Source organism: Ranitomeya variabilis, chromosome 5, assembly GCF_051348905.1.
Source record: "Ranitomeya variabilis isolate aRanVar5 chromosome 5, aRanVar5.hap1, whole genome shotgun sequence".
Lineage (NCBI taxonomy): Eukaryota > Metazoa > Chordata > Amphibia > Anura > Dendrobatidae > Ranitomeya > Ranitomeya variabilis.
The window spans coordinates 75,020,274-75,040,735 of NC_135236.1; positions in this window are offsets into that span (position 1 = coordinate 75,020,274).

Consider the following 20,462-nt stretch of genomic DNA (forward strand, 5'->3'; position numbering starts at 1 on the left):
CACAATATGATACTACCAAAGTGAATTCCTCCACATTACTATCAACACGCATGGTATAATGAGCCCACTGTACCACTACCCCCATCAACTCCTCCGGCAAAGTATGGTGAACCCAACACAGTATGATGCCCCAACTCTGATCCCCACACAGCCCTCCACACAATATAATAGGCCCCATATAGTCCTCCATACAGTATTATGGGTCCTACATAGTCCTCCATACAGTATAATGGGCCCCACTTACTCCTCAATACAGAAATATGGGCCCCACATTTAAAAAAAATAAATACCTTCACTCGTTTCTCAGCTGCTCCAGTCTCAGCAATGAGAATCTGAAGCTGTTCGCTGCCCACACATCAGGCAAACAAAAGTGACATCATCGCGCCCGCTGAGACGTCAGAGCGGAGTGAGAGTGATGGGGAGGAGGCGGGCAACTCCCTCTTCCATCATTGTTTTTAACTGTATCGGCATCCAGGATGCCAATACACTTGAAAATGCGATGGTGGGGGAGAGGGAAAGTGTGTGAGTCTTGAGCCAAATATACTCACCCTACTGACCAGATTTCGTCCGCGGGCCAGAGTTTGACATGAATGACTTTGACTAATACTTTGTTGAAATACTCTTTCAATTTGTGACAGCATACAGTCTATTTGGGTAGGAGTATCTTAGCATTAACCAAGTGAAAAAGCCGGCACTCGCGTTTTTATATAAAAAACGTCTTTATTTAGTCCAGATTTAAAAGCAGCAATGGTAGACATAAGCAGTACTATAAACTAAATGGTAGGAGAGTAACACATACAAGTCTCCAGTCTATTAGCATGGCACATCTAGAATTGGCAATCTTTGCACACTCATCCCTGCAGTAGTTCCAAATTGTGAGGACATCTCCTGTGTGCAGCGCCCTCTTCAGATCACCCACAGATTTGTAACTGGATTCAGGTCTGAGCTCTGGCTTGGCCATTCCAAATATTTCATTTTCTTTGTGTCAAGCCATTCTTTTATAGCTTAGGATGTATGCTTAGGTTCTTTTCCTCTTCATCTTCATTTTTTTACCAGAGGCCTGAAGGTTTAATTGCAAAATTGACTGATAATTGGGACTGTCACGATATGGTATGAAATATCATATAAGTTTAGTTCTGTTGCTAGCAAGCTGTGGGTTAAAACCCCCCCTTCCCTTTCACTCAGCCAAGAGCTGCCTTGCCAATGTATGTGAGAAGAGAGTTTTATTGACGAAAGGCATTTACGACCGGCATTTCCTGTAGTAGAAAGTGCTCAGCTTTAACTGTTAGAGAAGATTCTAGAATCATGAAAGTCCTTTGTTTTGTTTTTGTAAGATATTAGGCAAACGATTTAAAATACGAACACAAAAATATATCGTCATAATCACACTCGGAGGATCTACCCATCCCTCGAAACACAGGTTTCTAGCTCCATCTGGTACAGAGGTAGGGATTTCTCTGTCAGTGTGCGTGACAGGTGGGACATGTTTGGTCTCACTGGAATGCCGGCGATAATACGAGATGAATGAGGGGTATGGTGCGATGATGATATGTTCAGCAGCGGAATTACAAGTCTTAGAAAGATTTAGCTTATACTTAGTCAGAATACAGAGAGAGGAGGGACTGGGATAGCCAGCCTTTTTGGTGATGTCACCAGGTTAAGCTATAACTGTTTTGGCCGGACTCCAGCAGTGAGTCTGTTGCTGGAAGAACATGTGGGTCTGACCTGAAGAGCTGTACCTCATGCATTGGGATTTTTGGGAGCCCCTCCCCCTAGCATGGTGTTTGCCTGAACTGATATGAACTAAGAACATGTGAGTTATCTTTTCTTCCTTTAATCCTTTTATTTTCATAATTACCTTGTACATATTTGCAATTGTCTCATTTGTAACATCTCTGTAAAATATTTTATAAACACTGCCTAAAAATCATTTATGGGGTATAATATTTAATACTAGTTCGTTCTTCCTGCCCTAAACCGTACCCTGTCTCTGAAGGGAATTACGCTACTGTTTTGGGGTTAGCTCCAGACCCGTTCAATTGGAGCTGGTGGCAGTGATACCGTGTACTGTGCAGGCCTTTGGGTTTCACTGTAGCGACTGCGGCTTGATAATTATTGTTCCTGCCTGAGTGGGAGTAGTTATCACGTCGCTGCATCGCGCCCAATAGCCAGTACATAGCAGGCAGCCTTTCTGGCGACCAATTACCCTAGGTGCAGTACCTAATCTGACCTGAGAGTAAGGGGGGTGCCGGAGAGCTGCAAGTGTTAAGTGGAACTGTAAGCGGGATATACACAAATCCCTGCAGTTCATGGTATATTGAAGAGTAGTGGGATACCTAAAATAAGCCCCTGCTGTAAACTAAGAGGTCAATAACCTTGTGTGTGTTCTTTGCATCACATTGTGGCAGTGGAGGGATAACTAGGATAAGCCCCCTGCACATGTGATAGCCGTCTGCTGGTCTAAAGTCACCCCGATCCGTGACATATTGTGGGCAGCGGCTAAGGGATCTTGACAGTGGCGGTGTGAATCGTGACAGGGACCATTAATTATTCCCACCAACTTGACTAAAAGCCCCAGTTCCAGTTACCGAAAAAGAGTTCCACAGCATAATACTGCCCCCCCCATGCTTCACTGTGGGTATGGTGCTCTTTTGGAATTATGGCCAAAAAGTTCAACCCGGGTCTCATCAGACTATAACACATTTTCCCCCCCATGTTTTTGCAGACTTCATGTAGGTCTTGGCAAAACATAAGTGTGCATTTGTCATCAGACAGGGTTTTGGGAAGGCTGTATCTCTTGGTATGTATTTTTTCTTGGCAAAACATAGCCAGGCTTGGATATTATTCTTTGTAAGAAAAATCTTCCGCCTTACCACACAGGCCAAATATATGAAGTATACTGGAGACTGTTAGCACTTGCAGTACACAATCAGTACATGACAGAAATTCCTGCAGCTCCTATAATGTTGCTTCAGGCCTCTTTGCAGCCTTCTGGACCAGTTTTCTTCTTGTCGTTTCATATACAGTATTTTTGAGGGATGTCTAGGTAATGTCAATGTTGTGCCAAATTTAAGCCCCTTCCTGATGATATCTTCACAGTGTTCCATGATATATGTAATGCCTTGAAACAATTTTGTCTATCTGATAATTTTCAACAAAGAGATCCCTTTGCTGTGTTGACATTAAAGGATGAAAAAGCTCTGAGATTATACTTCTTGGTACAATTTTTAGAGATGACAAAAACCTCACATTTTAATAAGGGTGTGTAGACTTTTGATATTCATTTTATACAACTCCCAGGGGATCAGTAATAGAACAATATGCTAGGAGTTATCTCCTAGTGGTGGTAGGTGCAAACAGGACAACTCCTTTCTCAAGTCATCATCTACTGTAGCTCAGTCCTAATATAAGCCCTTAAATTTAAAAAAAAATGGCATAAGAAAATGTTATCAGGATAGTAAGGAAAATATATAAGATATTCGTATAAAAATAGTTGCTGATAACAAAAAAAATCAGAGAAACAAATAGCTATGTGTTGAAGGTCAAAATAGCAATGTCTATTTCTGTCTTACATAGCTTGGAGTCATAAAGCTTTTATGTTTTACAGAAAGTATCGGAGAGCACCTTCCTTCCTGGGAAATCGGTGGGGTGATTAACTAGGCCGAAGCGTGATCTAATACCAAAGGGATTCCTTACAGGAGAAAGATGCATAGATTCAAATTAGGCATCCCATGATAAAGTAGTCCATTGGTCGGGGTGACCCTTAAAGAGGATCTCCAGTAGAAACATAGAATAGCTGATAACTTATTTATCGGTGAGGGTCTAATCTGCAGGGCTGGGAATTTTTATTCCCAATGTGGATAAATCTACACAGCTATCATATTCTTTTCTATGGGAAATCTACTTTTGTACTCTTATAAGGAGTTTTTTTTTGCTTTTATTACTGTTTATTACCGCCTGTGCCTTCTCAGTCGCTGTATACACTGTATACTATATACTACTGTATACTATATATACTATACTAAACAAGTGCTGTGTATACAGTAATAGGAAGCACTGACAGTGCTTCCTCCTCAATACCCAGTGGTCATGTGATTATTGTGTATAATGAGAGCAGGAGCTGCGGGTCATAGGAAACCCAGACAGCTTTGTTGGGCAACCAGGAGGCTGCATTTTCCCTGTAACTAGGGCTAAGATAAGAGCCTCAGTTACAAGGGAAATAAAAATTTAAATATTTCAATATTTAATTACCCCCCCCAAAGGGTGAGCAAAATGTGTAAAATAAATAAAAAATAATTAAAAAACAACAAGTAAAAAGCAAATAACATAAAAAACAGAAATGCCACTGTTAATACAAATTGCTGTTACTAGCCCCACCCCTGTGAAAAAAGTTTGCGATATATAAAAATATGTGTTATAGATTTGTTGGAAACTTTTTAATATACTTTAGTAATTCTTTGTCGTCAGAAATTAAAAAAAGAAACCTGTCAAAAACAGATACTTATCGCCTTTATCTACCAATATCAGCAAAAATAAAATAAAAGAGAGAATATGCAAGTGGCATAAAAATGAAGCCCCATTTATCATGAAGAAAAGACAAAACTAATTTGAATATCCAAACGAGATTTTTTTTTTCTTACAGCTCTTTAAACGGCATGTATACAAAACCCTGAATATGTGCAGTGGTCCTGAACTGGTTAATGAAATGTGGAAAAAAAAAATCTTTTAGGGTATGTATAGGCGTTGCGCCTTACTGTACCAGGATTGAAGGATTTTCACTGTAGATTTCACTCTTTGCAACGTAAAGTAAAACCGCAGCAAGTCCGCGGTAATTCCACAGGGTAATCCACAACAAAATACACATAATTTTCAGCATTTGTAACCCATGTTGATGTAGTGTACCGCTATATCACCATTCAAAAATTTTGAAATAGGGGACAGCTGGATAAAGGGAGGTCCCAGCAGGTGGGCAGGTACAATAGGGGGGTCCTAAGGGCAAATATGTGGCATCCATTTTTTATATAGAGTCTAAGAAGAAAAAATAACCCTCTATATGAAATCAAGGGTAATAGGGTCCCATAAACCTGTATGGATTTCAGATTATGGCTCCGTAATATAATTGTGTGTATGAGCCATAGAAATTATTCCAGGGCAGATATATAATATTTTACATTTTAGTATATAATAAGTTTGAATATATATAAAAAAAACTCTTACGGCATATTAAATACCGAGCAGAACTCTACCACTCTGCACATTGCTAACAGTGAGGCGAGGAATAAAGCAGAAGTTACATGGTGTGACATGCTTCAAGGATAAGATAATATTTGTGTGATGAGTTATAGCTTACAGGGCAAGTACATCACCGCCTCTCTCCATGACGTCGGCTCTTAGCGTTACATTGGCCTTAACTCCTCTCTGGAACACGTTCACTGGAAAATGTCAGCCTTTGTTATATTATCCAATTCATTGGAAAATCAATTGATTCCAAAATCTGTTTTTACAGCTGGGCGCCATTTAAAAACCACAAACAATTCACCCAAAGTGCTTATGGACCCTTCTAAAAAATTTAATCGGCTTATAATAATGCTCTATCTAGCCTAATTGCTGTATTTTCCTACTTACATGACATTCCTAAGAATAATTTTCCTCTACGTTCTGCTCAGGCCTGCACTGACTTTTGTACAATGTCTTCAACCACAGCAACGTTAATTCATAAGTGGTCTTTCCAAACGTGACCCAAGCCACCAAAAAAATGAAGACTCTTTGAGCAATGGTCACAAATACATTTTTGTGAACCACACTTAGAAAACACCTTATACATTAGCCTTGATTGCCTGAGGCAGCTCATAAAGAGATGAGGCCAGAGATGACCCTTACAGCATGAAGTCCAAGGCCGGCCATACATACCAGATGGTTGATGGCCAAACAATGCTTCCGTCGAACGCCATCTTGGCCATCTCTCCCATACACAGGACTCTCATTCGACTGATCTCTATGAGAAAGCTGCGGACTGGCACGTTGGATGGCAGCTTATCTCCGGGCGAACAATGCGATTGGGAGTCCGAAATCGGACATGCGCGATCGACAGCTCTGCCAATCATCAGTCGACCGGTGCCCCCAACGCATTAGACCAGTGGCCGAACTCATCGATATCAGTGGGTTCAGCCGACCATTGTCTAAGGTGTATGAGGTCTTACGGTAAAGTGTTTGTTCACACTGCAACTTTTTCCAGCGGTCAAAAACATTTGTTATTTCAAGCAGACAACACTTCAAGAATCGTCCTTTTTCTCTGGAGTTTTGTAAGCTTGAAGTGTCTTTTTCTTTCTTGATCGCTTTATCAACTTTTTTTTTCAGCCTTTTTTTTTTTAGCTATGTGCGCATTGAGTATTTTTACAGAGCTTTTGAAGCAGAAACTGAATAGAAATTTCAAGTTTTGAGATTTGGAGGAGGATTTGGAAAGTTCCCACTCATAGAAATTTCAAGTTTTGAGATTTGGAGGATGATTTGGAAAGTTCCCACTCAGTGTCCACTTAGTGGCTATGTGAACAGGGTGTCTATTAGACACTGGCGTAACCACCAGAGTTTTCACTCACAAAGCTGCTTCAGAAAATGCTGATGGCTTTGTTCATTCGTTCACAGAATCTTTATTCTTTTGAACAATTTTTGAATGATTTTCCACCAGAGTTAAAAAAGTCATCATGTGCACATAACCTGTTTCCGTTCCAAAAACTCCTCGAAAACACCATGTGCACGTAACCAATGGATATGCAAACACAGAATCTTTTCTCAGGCGGATTCCACTGCGGATACCGCCTGAAAAATGTTCAACGAAATGAACATAAGTATTTTTATATAAGAACGACTTGCTGAGCACATGTTCAGGTTTTTGAACATCTTTGAATCACTTGAGGTTTCTATAAATGTGGGTAAGAGAAGTGACCGGTCCATTCTTTTGGTGTTTTCCACTAGCAATATGCTCTGAACTTTACAGTACAAGTCAATGGGAAAGCATAAAAGTTTTTTGGGGGAAAACTTTGCCATTGTTTCTGTTTAGAAAAAATGCTAGTGTTTTCTTCATTATTCAACGGAGTGAAAAAAAACGACGAGAAAATAACAGGAAAACAAAACTTTACAAAAATCATGAGAAAATGCTCCAAAATAACCACAGGTGGCTAACAATGTCAGAAAAAGGCTCAGGAAATGACCAAAAAAACCGACACAAAAGACACTTCAGGAAAAAATACTTCAGAGTTTCCTGAAGCGTCTTCTGCTAGAAATACATGTTGGGTTCACATGATTTTAAAAGATGATGTATGCACATAGCATTTCAGTGTATTTTGGGGGCATTTTTACTGGTTTTCTGGATATTTAATATATTAAGTAATTAAAAATGAGGAGAATGTTGGCTTTTTTTAAGCAAAAACTCTGACAAAATACTCATAAAGATTGAAGTTTGCCATTTTAGCCTTCCCTTTTACATCTATTGTAAAGTATTTAGCTTCTTCCTAGTGGAAAATGTCAGAATAATCTACATGTTACATCTGGGAAAGTCTGGAGCATTTAAAAAAGACGTGAAAATGATGAAATGCATGAACAGCAAGTCATTTCCCATACAAATTAATAGGGACTTTTTTTTTAATCATTTGATTAGTACTTTTGACACACAAAAAACAACAGGAAAAGGAAAAGACAGTGCATTAACATACGCTTAGGCCATGTGCACATGTTGCGGATTTTGCTGCGGATCTGCAGCGGATCTGCAGCTGTGGGTCCGCAGCAGCTTTCCATGCATTTACAGTACAATGTAAACCTATGGAAAACGCAATCTGCTGTGCCCATGCTGCAGAAAAAAACGCTCGGAAACGCTGCGGTTTACATTCCGCGACAATGGGCGACTTCAAAATGGCCGCCATGATCACCACCCATCTTGACAAGTTTTCACCCTCCCATATACTAATGTGCCACAAACAGGAAGTTGATATCAACAACCATTCCCATTTTATTTAAGTGCATCCATATACATAGCCCACCCTTTGTATTAGGTTTACCGGGATAAGGCATGTTGTTGGCTATCAACATGTCTGATCCTTTGTCCTGGCAGGAGATAAGCATCTGTCAAAGTGGATGGGATTCAGGTTGTCTCTCTACCTCAGTTTAAATTACTTTTATCGGTTTTCATTTATATCAGTGACCCTTGTGGCTTTTTCTTACTTTTACAGAAGGGTGACAACAATTTTGTGTGTCTGTCTACTATAAAGGGTTATCATTGGTGCCACTGTGCACTTTGTAACATAAAGATGGCCCATACTCCTGGTGCAGATTGCAAATGCTGAAAAACATTAGTTCTCTATAACAAACATCTTCCAGTGTAAAGTATTAATTTTTAATGTTTTATTCTACTTCTTTTTAATATACATACCGTATATAGTCATTTATAAGCCGAGTTTTTCAGCACATCAGGGGGCTGGCAAAGCAGTGGGTGCCAGGAGTGGCGCACACATCATACTCACCTACCTGCGCACCCTGGGTGCTGGCACTGCATCTCGTTCCGGCCACCAGTGCCTGCCTGCAGCTCTACCTGTGCTCAGCAGTCATGTGATACCGCTCATTAAGGTGATGCATATGGCCGCTTCTCCACTCCCATAGGCATATTCATCACCTTAATGAGCGGTGCCACATGACCGCTGAGCACAGGTAGAGCTGCAGGCAGGCACTGGTGGCCACAACAAGATGCAGTGCCAGCACCCAGGGTGCGCAGGTAGGGGAGTATGATTTTTTTGTTTTTTTTTTTACAATAGGAAACATGCACACAGAGATAGGGAATAAGGAGGAATGCATACAGGGACGGAACGGGGATGCATTCATACCAGGACAGGGAAGGGGGAGGCATGCATACAGGAACTGAACAGGGGAGGCATGCATACAGGGACTGAACGGGGGACGCATGCATACAGGGACTGAACAGGGGACGCATGCATACAGGGACTGAACAGGGGACGCATGCATACAGGGACTGAACGGGGGACGCATGCATACAGGGACTGAACGGGGGACGCATGCATACAGGGACTGAACGGGGAGGCATGCATACAGGGAAGGAATGGGGAGGCATGCATACAGGGACTGAACGGGGAGGCATGCAGACAGGGACTGAACCGGGGAGGCATGCATACAGGGACTGAACGGGGGAGGCATGCAGACAGGGACTGAACGGGGATGCATGCACACAGCGACTGAACAGGGAGGAATGCATACAGGGAAGTTATGGGGAGGCATACAGGGACTGAACGGGGAGGCATGCATACAGGGACTGAACGGTAGAGGCAAGCATGCAGGGACTGAACCGGGGATGCATGCACACAGGGACTGAACGGGGGAGGCATGCATAGAGGGAGGAATGGGGGAGGCATGCATACAGGGAAGGAACGGGGGAGGCATGCATACAGGGACTGAACGGGGGAGGCATGCATACAGGGACTGAACGGGGAGGCATTCATGCAGGCACTGAACGGGGGAGGCATGCACACAGGGACTGAACGGGGGAGGCATGCATACAGGGACTGGACGGGGGAGGCATGCATACAGGGAAGCAACGGGGAGGCATGCATACAGGGAAGCAATGGGAGAGGCATGCATACAGGGAAGAAACGGGGGAGGCATGCATACAGGGAAGGATCGGGGGAGGCATGCATACAGGGAAGGATCGGGGGAGGCATGCATACAGGGAAGGAACGGGGGAGGCATGCATACAGGGAAGGATCGGGGGAGGCATGCATACAGGGAAGAAACGGGGGAGCCATGCATACAGGGAAGGGGCGGGCAAAGCAGTGGGTGCCAGGAGTGGCGCACACATCATACTCACCTACCTGCGCACCCTGGGTGCTGGCACTGCATCTCGTTCCAGCCGCCAGTGCCTGTCTGCAGCTCTACCTGTCCTCAGCAGTCACGTGATACCGCTCATGAAGGTGATGAATATGGCCGCTTCTCCACTCCCATAGGCATATTCATCACCTTAATGAGCGGTACCACATGACCACATGACCGCTGAGCACAGGTAGAGCTACAGGTAGGCACTGGCGGCCGGAACAAGATGCCGTGCCAGCACCCAGGGTGCGCAGGTAGGTGAGTATGATTTTTTAGTTTTTTTTTTTTCAATAGGAAACATGCACACAGGGATAGGGAATAAGAAGGAATGCATACAGGAATGGAACTGGGAGGCATCCATACCAGGACAGGGAAGGGGGAGGCATGCATACAGGGACGGAACTGGGAGGCATCCATACCAGGACAGGGAAGGGGGAGGCATGCATACAGGGATGGAACTGGGAGGCATCTGTTATGGTTCTCAATGGCAAGAGAACATAGCCCAGCAAACATAAGAACTAGCTCTTGGAAGGATGGAAACTAAACTGACCATGAACTAAACCTGCCGCACAACTAACAGTAGCCGGGTAGCGTAGCCTGCGTTTTATCCCTAGACGCCCAGCGCCGGCCGGAGGACTAACTAATCCTGGCAGAGGAAAATATAGTCCTGGCTCACCTCTAGAGAAATTTCCCCGAAAGGCAGACAGAGGCCCCCACAAATATTGGCGGTGATTTTAGATGAAATGACAAACGTAGTATGAAAATAGGTTTAGCAAAATTGAGGTCCGCTTACTAGATAGCAGGAAGACAGAAAGGGCACTTTCATGGTCAGCTGAAAACCCTATCAACACACCATCCTGAAATTACTTTAAGACTCTAGTATTAACTCATAACATCAGAGTGGCAATTTCAGATCACAAGAGCTTTCCAGACACAGAAACGAAACTACAGCTGTGAACTGGAACAAAATGCAAAAACAAACAAGGACAAAAGTCCAACTTAGCTGGGAGTTGTCTAGCAGCAGGAACATGCACAGAAAGGCTTCTGATTACAATGTTGACCGGCATGGAAGTGACAGAGGAGCAAGGCTAAATAGCGACTCCCACATCCTGATGGAAACAGGTGAACAGAGAGGATGATGCACACCAGTTAAATTCCACCAGTGGCCACCGGGGGAGCCCAAAATCCAATTTCACAACAGTACCCCCCCCTCAAGGAGGGGGCACCGAACCCTCACCAGAACCACCAGGGCGATCAGGATGAGCCCTATGAAAGGCACGGACCAAATCGGAGGCATGAACATCAGAGGCAGTCACCCAAGAATTATCCTCCTGACCGTATCCCTTCCATTTGACCAGATACTGGAGTTTCCGTCTGGAAACACGGGAGTCCAAGATTTTTTCCACAACGTACTCCAACTCGCCCTCAACCAACACCGGAGCAGGAGGCTCAACGGAAGGCACAACCGGTACCTCATACCTGCGCAATAATGACCGATGAAAAACATTATGAATAGAAAAAGATGCAGGGAGGTCCAAACGGAAGGACACAGGGTTAAGAATCTCCAATATCTTGTACGGGCCGATGAACCGAGGCTTAAACTTGGGAGAAGAAACCCTCATAGGGACAAAACGAGAAGACAACCACACCAAGTCCCCAACACAAAGCCGAGGACCAACCCGACGCCGGCGGTTGGCAAAAAGCTGAGTTTTCTCCTGGGACAACTTCAAATTGTCCACTACCTGCCCCCAAATCTGATGCAACCTCTCCACCACAGCATCCACTCCAGGACAATCCGAAGATTCCACCTGACCAGAAGAAAATCGAGGATGAAACCCCGAATTACAGAAAAAGGGAGACACCAAGGTGGCAGAGCTGGCCCGATTATTGAGGGCAAACTCCGCTAAAGGCAAAAAAGCAACCCAATCATCCTGATCTGCAGACACAAAACACCTCAAATATGTCTCCAAGGTCTGATTCGTCCGCTCGGTCTGGCCATTAGTCTGAGGATGGAAAGCAGACGAGAAAGACAAATCTATGCCCATCCTAGCACAGAATGCTCGCCAAAATCTAGACACGAATTGGGTACCTCTGTCAGAAACGATATTCTCCGGAATACCATGCAAACGGACCACATTTTGAAAAAACAGAGGAACCAACTCGGAAGAAGAAGGCAACTTAGGCAGGGGAACCAAATGGACCATCTTAGAGAAACGATCACACACCACCCAGATGACAGACATCTTCTGAGAAACAGGAAGATCCGAAATAAAATCCATCGAGATGTGCGTCCAGGGCCTCTTCGGGATAGGCAAGGGCAACAACAATCCACTAGCCCGAGAACAACAAGGCTTGGCCCGAGCACAAACGTCACAAGACTGCACGAAGCCTCGCACATCTCGAGACAGGGAAGGCCACCAGAAGGACCTTGCCACCAAATCCCTGGTACCAAAGATTCCAGGATGACCTGCCAACACAGAAGAATGAACCTCAGAAATGACTTTACTGGTCCAATCATCAGGAACAAACAGTCTACCAGGTGGGCAACGATCAGGTCTATCCGCCTGAAACTCCTGCAAGTCCCGCCGCAGGTCTGGAGAAACGGCAGACAATATCACTCCATCCTTAAGGATACCTGTAGGTTCAGAATTACCAGGGGAGTCAGGCTCAAAACTCCTAGAAAGGGCATCCGCCTTAACATTCTTAGAACCCGGCAGGTAGGACACCACAAAATTAAACCGAGAGAAAAACAACGACCAGCGCGCCTGTCTAGGATTCAGGCGTCTGGCGGACTCAAGATAAATTAGATTTTTGTGGTCAGTCAATACCACCACCTGATGTCTAGCCCCCTCAAGCCAATGACGCCACTCCTCAAAAGCCCACTTCATGGCCAAAAGCTCCCGATTCCCAACATCATAATTCCGCTCGGCGGGCGAAAATTTACGCGAGAAAAAAGCACAAGGTCTCATCACGGAGCAATCGGAACTTCTCTGCGACAAAACCGCCCCAGCTCCGATTTCAGAAGCGTCGACCTCAACCTGAAAAGGAAGAGCAACATCAGGCTGACGCAACACAGGGGCGGAAGAAAAGCGGCGCTTAAGCTCCCGAAAGGCCTCCACAGCAGCAGGGGACCAATCAGCAACATCAGCACCCTTCTTAGTCAAATCAGTCAATGGTTTAACAACATCAGAAAAACCAGCAATAAATCGACGATAAAAGTTAGCAAAGCCCAAAAATTTCTGAAGACTCTTAAGAGAAGAGGGTTGCGTCCAATCACAAATAGCCTGAACCTTGACAGGATCCATCTCGATGGAAGAGGGGGAAAAAATATATCCCAAAAAGGAAATCTTTTGAACCCCAAAAACGCACTTAGAACCCTTCACACACAAGGAATTAGACCGCAAAACCTGAAAAACCCTCCTGACCTGCTGGACATGAGAGTCCCAGTCATCCGAAAAAATCAAAATATCATCCAGATACACAATCATAAATTTATCCAAATAATCACGGAAAATGTCATGCATAAAGGACTGAAAGACTGAAGGGGCATTTGAAAGACCAAAAGGCATCACCAAATACTCAAAGTGGCCCTCGGGCGTATTAAATGCGGTTTTCCACTCATCCCCCTGCTTAATTCGCACCAAATTATACGCCCCACGGAGATCTATCTTAGAGAACCACTTGGCCCCCTTTATGCGAGCAAACAAATCAGTCAGCAGTGGCAACGGATATTGATATTTAACCGTGATTTTATTCAAAAGCCGATAATCAATGCACGGCCTCAAAGAGCCATCTTTCTTAGCCACAAAGAAAAAACCGGCTCCTAAGGGAGATGACGAAGGACGAATATGTCCCTTTTCCAAGGACTCCTTTATATATTCTCGCATAGCAGCATGTTCAGGCACAGACAGATTAAATAAACGACCCTTAGGGTATTTACTACCCGGAATCAAATCTATGGCACAATCGCACTCCCGGTGCGGAGGTAATGAACCAAGCTTAGGTTCTTCAAAAACGTCACGATATTCAGTCAAGAATTCAGGAATCTCAGAGGGAATAGATGATGAAATGGAAACCACAGGTACGTCCCCATGCGTCCCCTTACATCCCCAGCTTAACACAGACATAGCTTTCCAGTCAAGGACTGGGTTATGAGATTGCAGCCATGGCAATCCAAGCACCAACACATCATGTAGGTTATACAGCACAAGAAAGCGAATAATCTCCTGGTGATCCGGATTAATCCGCATAGTTACTTGTGTCCAGTATTGTGGTTTATTGCTAGCCAATGGGGTGGAGTCAATCCCCTTCAGGGGTATAGGAGTTTCAAGAGGCTCCAAATCATACCCACAGCGTTTGGCAAAGGACCAATCCATAAGACTCAAAGCGGCGCCAGAGTCGACATAGGCATCCGCGGTAATAGATGATAAAGAACAAATCAGGGTCACAGATAGAATAAACTTAGACTGCAAAGTGCCAATTGAAACAGACTTATCAAGCTTCTTAGTACGCTTAGAGCATGCTGATATAACATGAGTTGAATCACCGCAATAGAAGCACAACCCATTTTTTCGTCTAAAATTCTGCCGTTCACTTCTGGACAGAATTCTATCACATTGCATATTCTCTGGCGTCTTCTCAGTAGACACCGCCAAATGGTGCACCGGTTTGCGCTCCCGCAGACGCCTATCGATCTGGATAGCCATTGTCATGGACTCATTCAGACCCGCAGGCACAGGGAACCCCACCATAACATCCTTAATGGCATCAGAGAGACCCTCTCTGAAATTCTCCGCCAGGGCGCACTCATTCCACTGAGTAAGCACAGCCCATTTACGGAATTTCTGGCAGTATATTTCAGCTTCGTCTTGCCCCTGAGATAGGGACATCAAGGCCTTTTCCGCCTGAAGTTCTAACTGAGGTTCCTCATAAAGCAACCCCAAGGCCAGAAAAAACGCATCCACATTGAGCAACGCAGGATCCCCTGGAGCCAATGCAAAAGCCCAATCCTGAGGGTCGCCCCGGAGCAAGGAGATCACAATCCTGACCTGCTGAGCAGGATCTCCAGCAGAGCGAGATTTCAGGGACAAAAACAACTTGCAATTATTTTTGAAATTTTGAAAGCAAGATCTATTCCCCGAGAAAAATTCAGGCAAAGGAATTCTAGGTTCAGATATAGGAACATGAACAACAAAATCTTGTAAATTTTGAACTTTCGTGGTGAGATTATTCAAACCTGCAGCTAAACTCTGAATATCCATTTTAAACAGGTGAACACAGAGCCATTCCAGGATTAGAAGGAGAGAGAGAGAGAAAGGCTGCAATATAGGCAGACTTGCAAGAGATTCAATTACAAGCACACTCAGAACTGAAGGAAAAAAAAAAAAAAAAAATCTTCAGCAGACTTCTCTTTTCTCTCCTTTCTCTGTCAATTAATTTAACCCTTTTTGGGCCGGTCAAACTGTTATGGTTCTCAATGGCAAGAGAACATAGCCCAGCAAACATAAGAACTAGCTCTTGGAAGGATGGAAACTAAACTGACCATGAACTAAACCTGCCGCACAACTAACAGTAGCCGGGTAGCGTAGCCTGCGTTTTATCCCTAGACGCCCAGCGCCGGCCGGAGGACTAACTAATCCTGGCAGAGGAAAATATAGTCCTGGCTCACCTCTAGAGAAATTTCCCCGAAAGGCAGACAGAGGCCCCCACAAATATTGGCGGTGATTTTAGATGAAATGACAAACGTAGTATGAAAATAGGTTTAGCAAAATTGAGGTCCGCTTACTAGATAGCAGGAAGACAGAAAGGGCACTTTCATGGTCAGCTGAAAACCCTATCAACACACCATCCTGAAATTACTTTAAGACTCTAGTATTAACTCATAACATCAGAGTGGCAATTTCAGATCACAAGAGCTTTCCAGACACAGAAACGAAACTACAGCTGTGAACTGGAACAAAATGCAAAAACAAACAAGGACAAAAGTCCAACTTAGCTGGGAGTTGTCTAGCAGCAGGAACATGCACAGAAAGGCTTCTGATTACAATGTTGACCGGCATGGAAGTGACAGAGGAGCAAGGCTAAATAGCGACTCCCACATCCTGATGGAAACAGGTGAACAGAGAGGATGATGCACACCAGTTAAATTCCACCAGTGGCCACCGGGGGAGCCCAAAATCCAATTTCACAACAGGCATCCATACCAGGGCAGGGAAGGGGGAGGCATGCAGACAGGGACTGAATGGGGGAGGCATGCAGACAGGGACTGAACGGGGGAGGCATGCATACAGGGACTGAACGGGGGACGCATGCATACAGGGACTGAACGGGGAAGCAAGCCTACAGGGAAGGAATGGGGGAGGCATGCATACAGGGACTGAACGGGGGAGGCATGCATACAGGGACTGAATGGGGAGGCATGCAGACAGGGACTGAATCGGGGAGGCATGCATACAGGGACTGAACGGGGGAGGCATGCAGACAGGGACTGAATGGGGGAGGCATGCATACAGGGACTGAACGGGGGACGCATGCACACAGCGACTGAACAGGGAGGAATGCATACAGGGAAGTTATGGGGGAGGCATGCATACAGGGACTGAACGGGGAGGCATGCATACAGGGACTGAACGGTAGAGGCATGCATGCAGGGACTGAACTGGGGATGCATGCACACAGGGACTGAATGGGGGAGGCATGCATAGAGGGAAGAACGGGGGAGGCATGCCTACAGGGAAAGAACGGGGGAGGCATGCATACAGGGACTGAACGGGGGAGGCATGCATACAGGGACTGAACGGGTAGGCATGCATGCAGGCACTGAACGGGGGAGGCATGCACACAGGGACTGAACGGGGGAGGCATGCATACAGGGAAGCTACGCGGAGGCATGCATACAGGGAAGCAACGGGGGAGGCATGCATACAGGGAAGGATCGGGGGGAGGCATGCATACAGGGAAGGATCGGGGGAGGCATGCATACAGGGAAGGAACGGGGGAGGCATGCATACAGGGAAGGAACGGGGGAGGCATGCATACAGGGAAGGAACGGGGGAGGCATACATACAGGGAAGGTACGGGGGGGCATGCATACAGGGAAGGATCGGGGGGAGGCATGCATACAGGGAAGGATTGGGGGAGGCATGCATACAGGGAAGGAACGGGGGAGGCATGCATACAGGGAAGGAACGGGGGAGGCATGCATACAGGGAAGGAACGGGGGAGGCATGCATACAGGGAAGGAACGGGGGAGGCATGCATACAGGGAAGGAACGGGGGAGGCATGCATACAGGGAAGGAACGGGGGAGGCATGCATACAGGGAAGGAACGGGGGAGGCATACATACAGGGAAGGTACGGGGAGGCATGCAGACAGGGAAGGATCAGGGGGGGCGTGCATACAGGAATGGAATGGGGAGGCATGCAGGCAGGGGCAGGGATGGGGAGGCATTCATACCCGGCTTATACTTGAGTCAATAAGCTTACCCAGTTTTCCGTGGAAAAAAGTAGGTGCCTCGGGTTATACTCGGGTCGGCTTATACTCAAGTATATATGGTATTTCAATTTAAATCTTCACCAATGGGCCAAGAGTTGCCTGGACACTGCAGCCGTAAACTGCCTCCAATGTGTATGATTTTTAATATGTAATAATGAAATTCTGTATTAGGTACTACAACTCTAGTCCCCCACCTCACTGCAGCACATTTACAAGAAACCCAAACAAAGCTTCGTTATCTGCGGACAGCAGCCACACTTAATTAGCTCCTTCTAGTTCTCAGAAATCATCTTACTGCTAGAGAACATTCCTCACATTCAGAATAACCCTAAAATGTCACGTTTTTTTGCCTGGTGAGATGCCTGGGTGAAAAGTGTGAAGTAATTAGCAGCTGTACAAAAAACATGATATGATGGATAGGTAGGTAGATACAGTGCCTTGAAAAAGTATTCATACTCTATGACCTTTTCCACCTTTTTTCACGTTACACCCACAAATTTAAATGGGATTTTATGTGATATATATAATTTTATTTTAATTTTTATATATATTTATTTATTCATAATTTATTTATATACATACATTTAACTGGGATTTTATGTGATATACTAACATAAAGTAGTAAGTATTTGTAAAGTGTAATAGAAATGATACATGGTTTTCTAATTATTTTAAAAATATAAATCTGAACATTGTGCCATGCATTTGTATTCAGCCCTCTACAGTCTGGTACCCCTAAATAAAATCCTGAGTGACCAACTGCCCCAGAGGTCACATAATTAGTCACACACATTAATAGTACATAATTTAGTACATTGAGTTGTCCTGTGTGTAATTTATTATCATTATAACTACAGATGTTCTGTGTAGGCCTCAAAGGTTTGTTTGAGAACATTAGGCTCCAATAGCATCATGTAAAGCAAATAACACACCAGATGTCAGGTATTATGTTGTGGAGAAGAGTAAAGCACGATTGGGCTATAAAAAAAAATAGCCCAAGCTCTGAACATCTCATGGCAAAATGCAAAATGCTACGTGTGGCGGAAAACAAACACTGCGCATCACCCTGAAAACACCATCCCCACAGTAAAACATGCTGGTGGCTGCATCATGCTGTGAGAAGGCTTTTTTTAGCAGGGACATGAAAGCTGGTCAGAATTGATGGGAAAATGGATGGAGCTAAATGCAAGGCAATACTGGAAGAAAACCTATAAGAGGCTGCAAAATACTTCCAGCAGGACAACAACCCTAGACATATTGCTAGAGCTACAATGGATGAAAGCATATTCATGTGTATGAACATCCTAGTCACAGTCCAGACCTAAATCCCATTGAGACTCTGTTGCAAGATTTGTTCGTTGCTGAGTGATCACAGACGTCTCTATCCAATCTCACTGAGTGAGAGCGAATGTACAAAGAAGACTGGGCAAAAAAGTCACCTCCTAGATGTGGAAAGCTGGTAGAGACAGACCCCAAAAGACTTGCAACAGTAATTGCATAGAAAAGTGGTCCTGCACAGTATTCACTCAGGGGGGATGAATACAAATACAGGTCACAGTTTTTAGATGTATATTTGTAAAATATTTAGAAAACCATGTATCATTTCCTTTACACTTCACAAATACTTGCTAATTTGTGTTATTATAGCTTATAAAATCCAAATAAAATATATTTAGATTTGTGGGTGTAATGTGAAAAAATGTGGAAAGGTTCACAGGATATGAATACTTTTTCAAGGCACTGTAAATAGATAGATGATTGATACATATACAGTATATGTGATAGATATATCTCTAGATTACTGTACAAATCTCATTAACCCCATCCCTTTACAGCCATTTGCTCTTTTTGCGCTCCCTGCCTTCTTCCAAGAGCCATAACTTTTTTATTTTTCTGTCCAAATATCTGTACAATGGCTTCCTTTTTTGCAGGATGAGTTGTAGTATTGAATTACAAACATGTATTTTACTGTAAAATGTACTGAAAAGCAAGAAAAATTTCCAAGTGTGGTGAAACTGGGAAAAAGAAGAAAAGTAGCACCGTTTGACTTTTTGAACTCAAAAGTAGTTGGAATCAAGAGCGGACGCCATATCGCATTTGGAGAGCCCCTGATGTGCCTAAACAATGGAAACCATCCAAAAGTGACCCCATTTTAGAAACTAGACCACTCAAAGAATTTATCAAGATATGTGGTGAACTCCTTAAACCCCCAGATGGTTCACAGAATTTTAGAACGGAAGGAGCGTCATTTGACTTTTGGAGCGCAAAATTGGCTAGAATAGATAGGTGAATCCATGTCGCATTTGCAGAGCTGCTGATGTACCTAAACAGTTGAAACCCCCCATAAGTGACCCCATTATGGAAACTATGCCCCTCAAAAATCGTATCTAGAATTTCAGTGAGCACCTTGAACCCATAGGTGCTGCACAGAATTTTATAACATTGAGCCGTGAAAATTAAAAAAATAATAATTTCAGCAAAAATGTTGCTTCAGCCCCAAATTTTTCATTTTCACAAGGTTAAGAGGAGAAAATGGACCATATAATATGTTTTGCAATTTGTCCTGAGTACACCAATAGCCCATACGTGGTGGAAATCTACTGTTTGGGCGCACAGCAGAGATCAGACGAGAAGGAGTGTTATTTGACTTTTGGAGCGCAAAATTGTCTGGAATAGATAGTGGATGCTATATTACGTTTGCAGAGCCCCTGATGTGCCTAAACAGTGGAAACTCCTCCACAAGTGACCCCATTTTGGAAACTAGACCCCTCAAGGAATTTATCTACAGGTGTGGTGAGCATCTTGAATTCACAGGTGCTTTGCAGGATTTTAAAAGGTTGGATCTTGAAAATTAAAAATTAAGTTTTTTCCCCAGAAATGTTGTTTTAGCCCCATTTCATTTTAATGGACTACATGATTTGTTGTGTGATTTCTCCTGAGTACAGAGATTCCCCATATGTGCACAGAAACTCTTGGTTGGGCACATCGCAGGGCTTGGAAGGGTAAAGAGTGCTCTTTGATTTTTGTAGTGCAAAATTGTCTGGAATAGATTGTGAATGCCATGTCGCATTTATCCTGTGCTCTACGCTGAGCACTTACA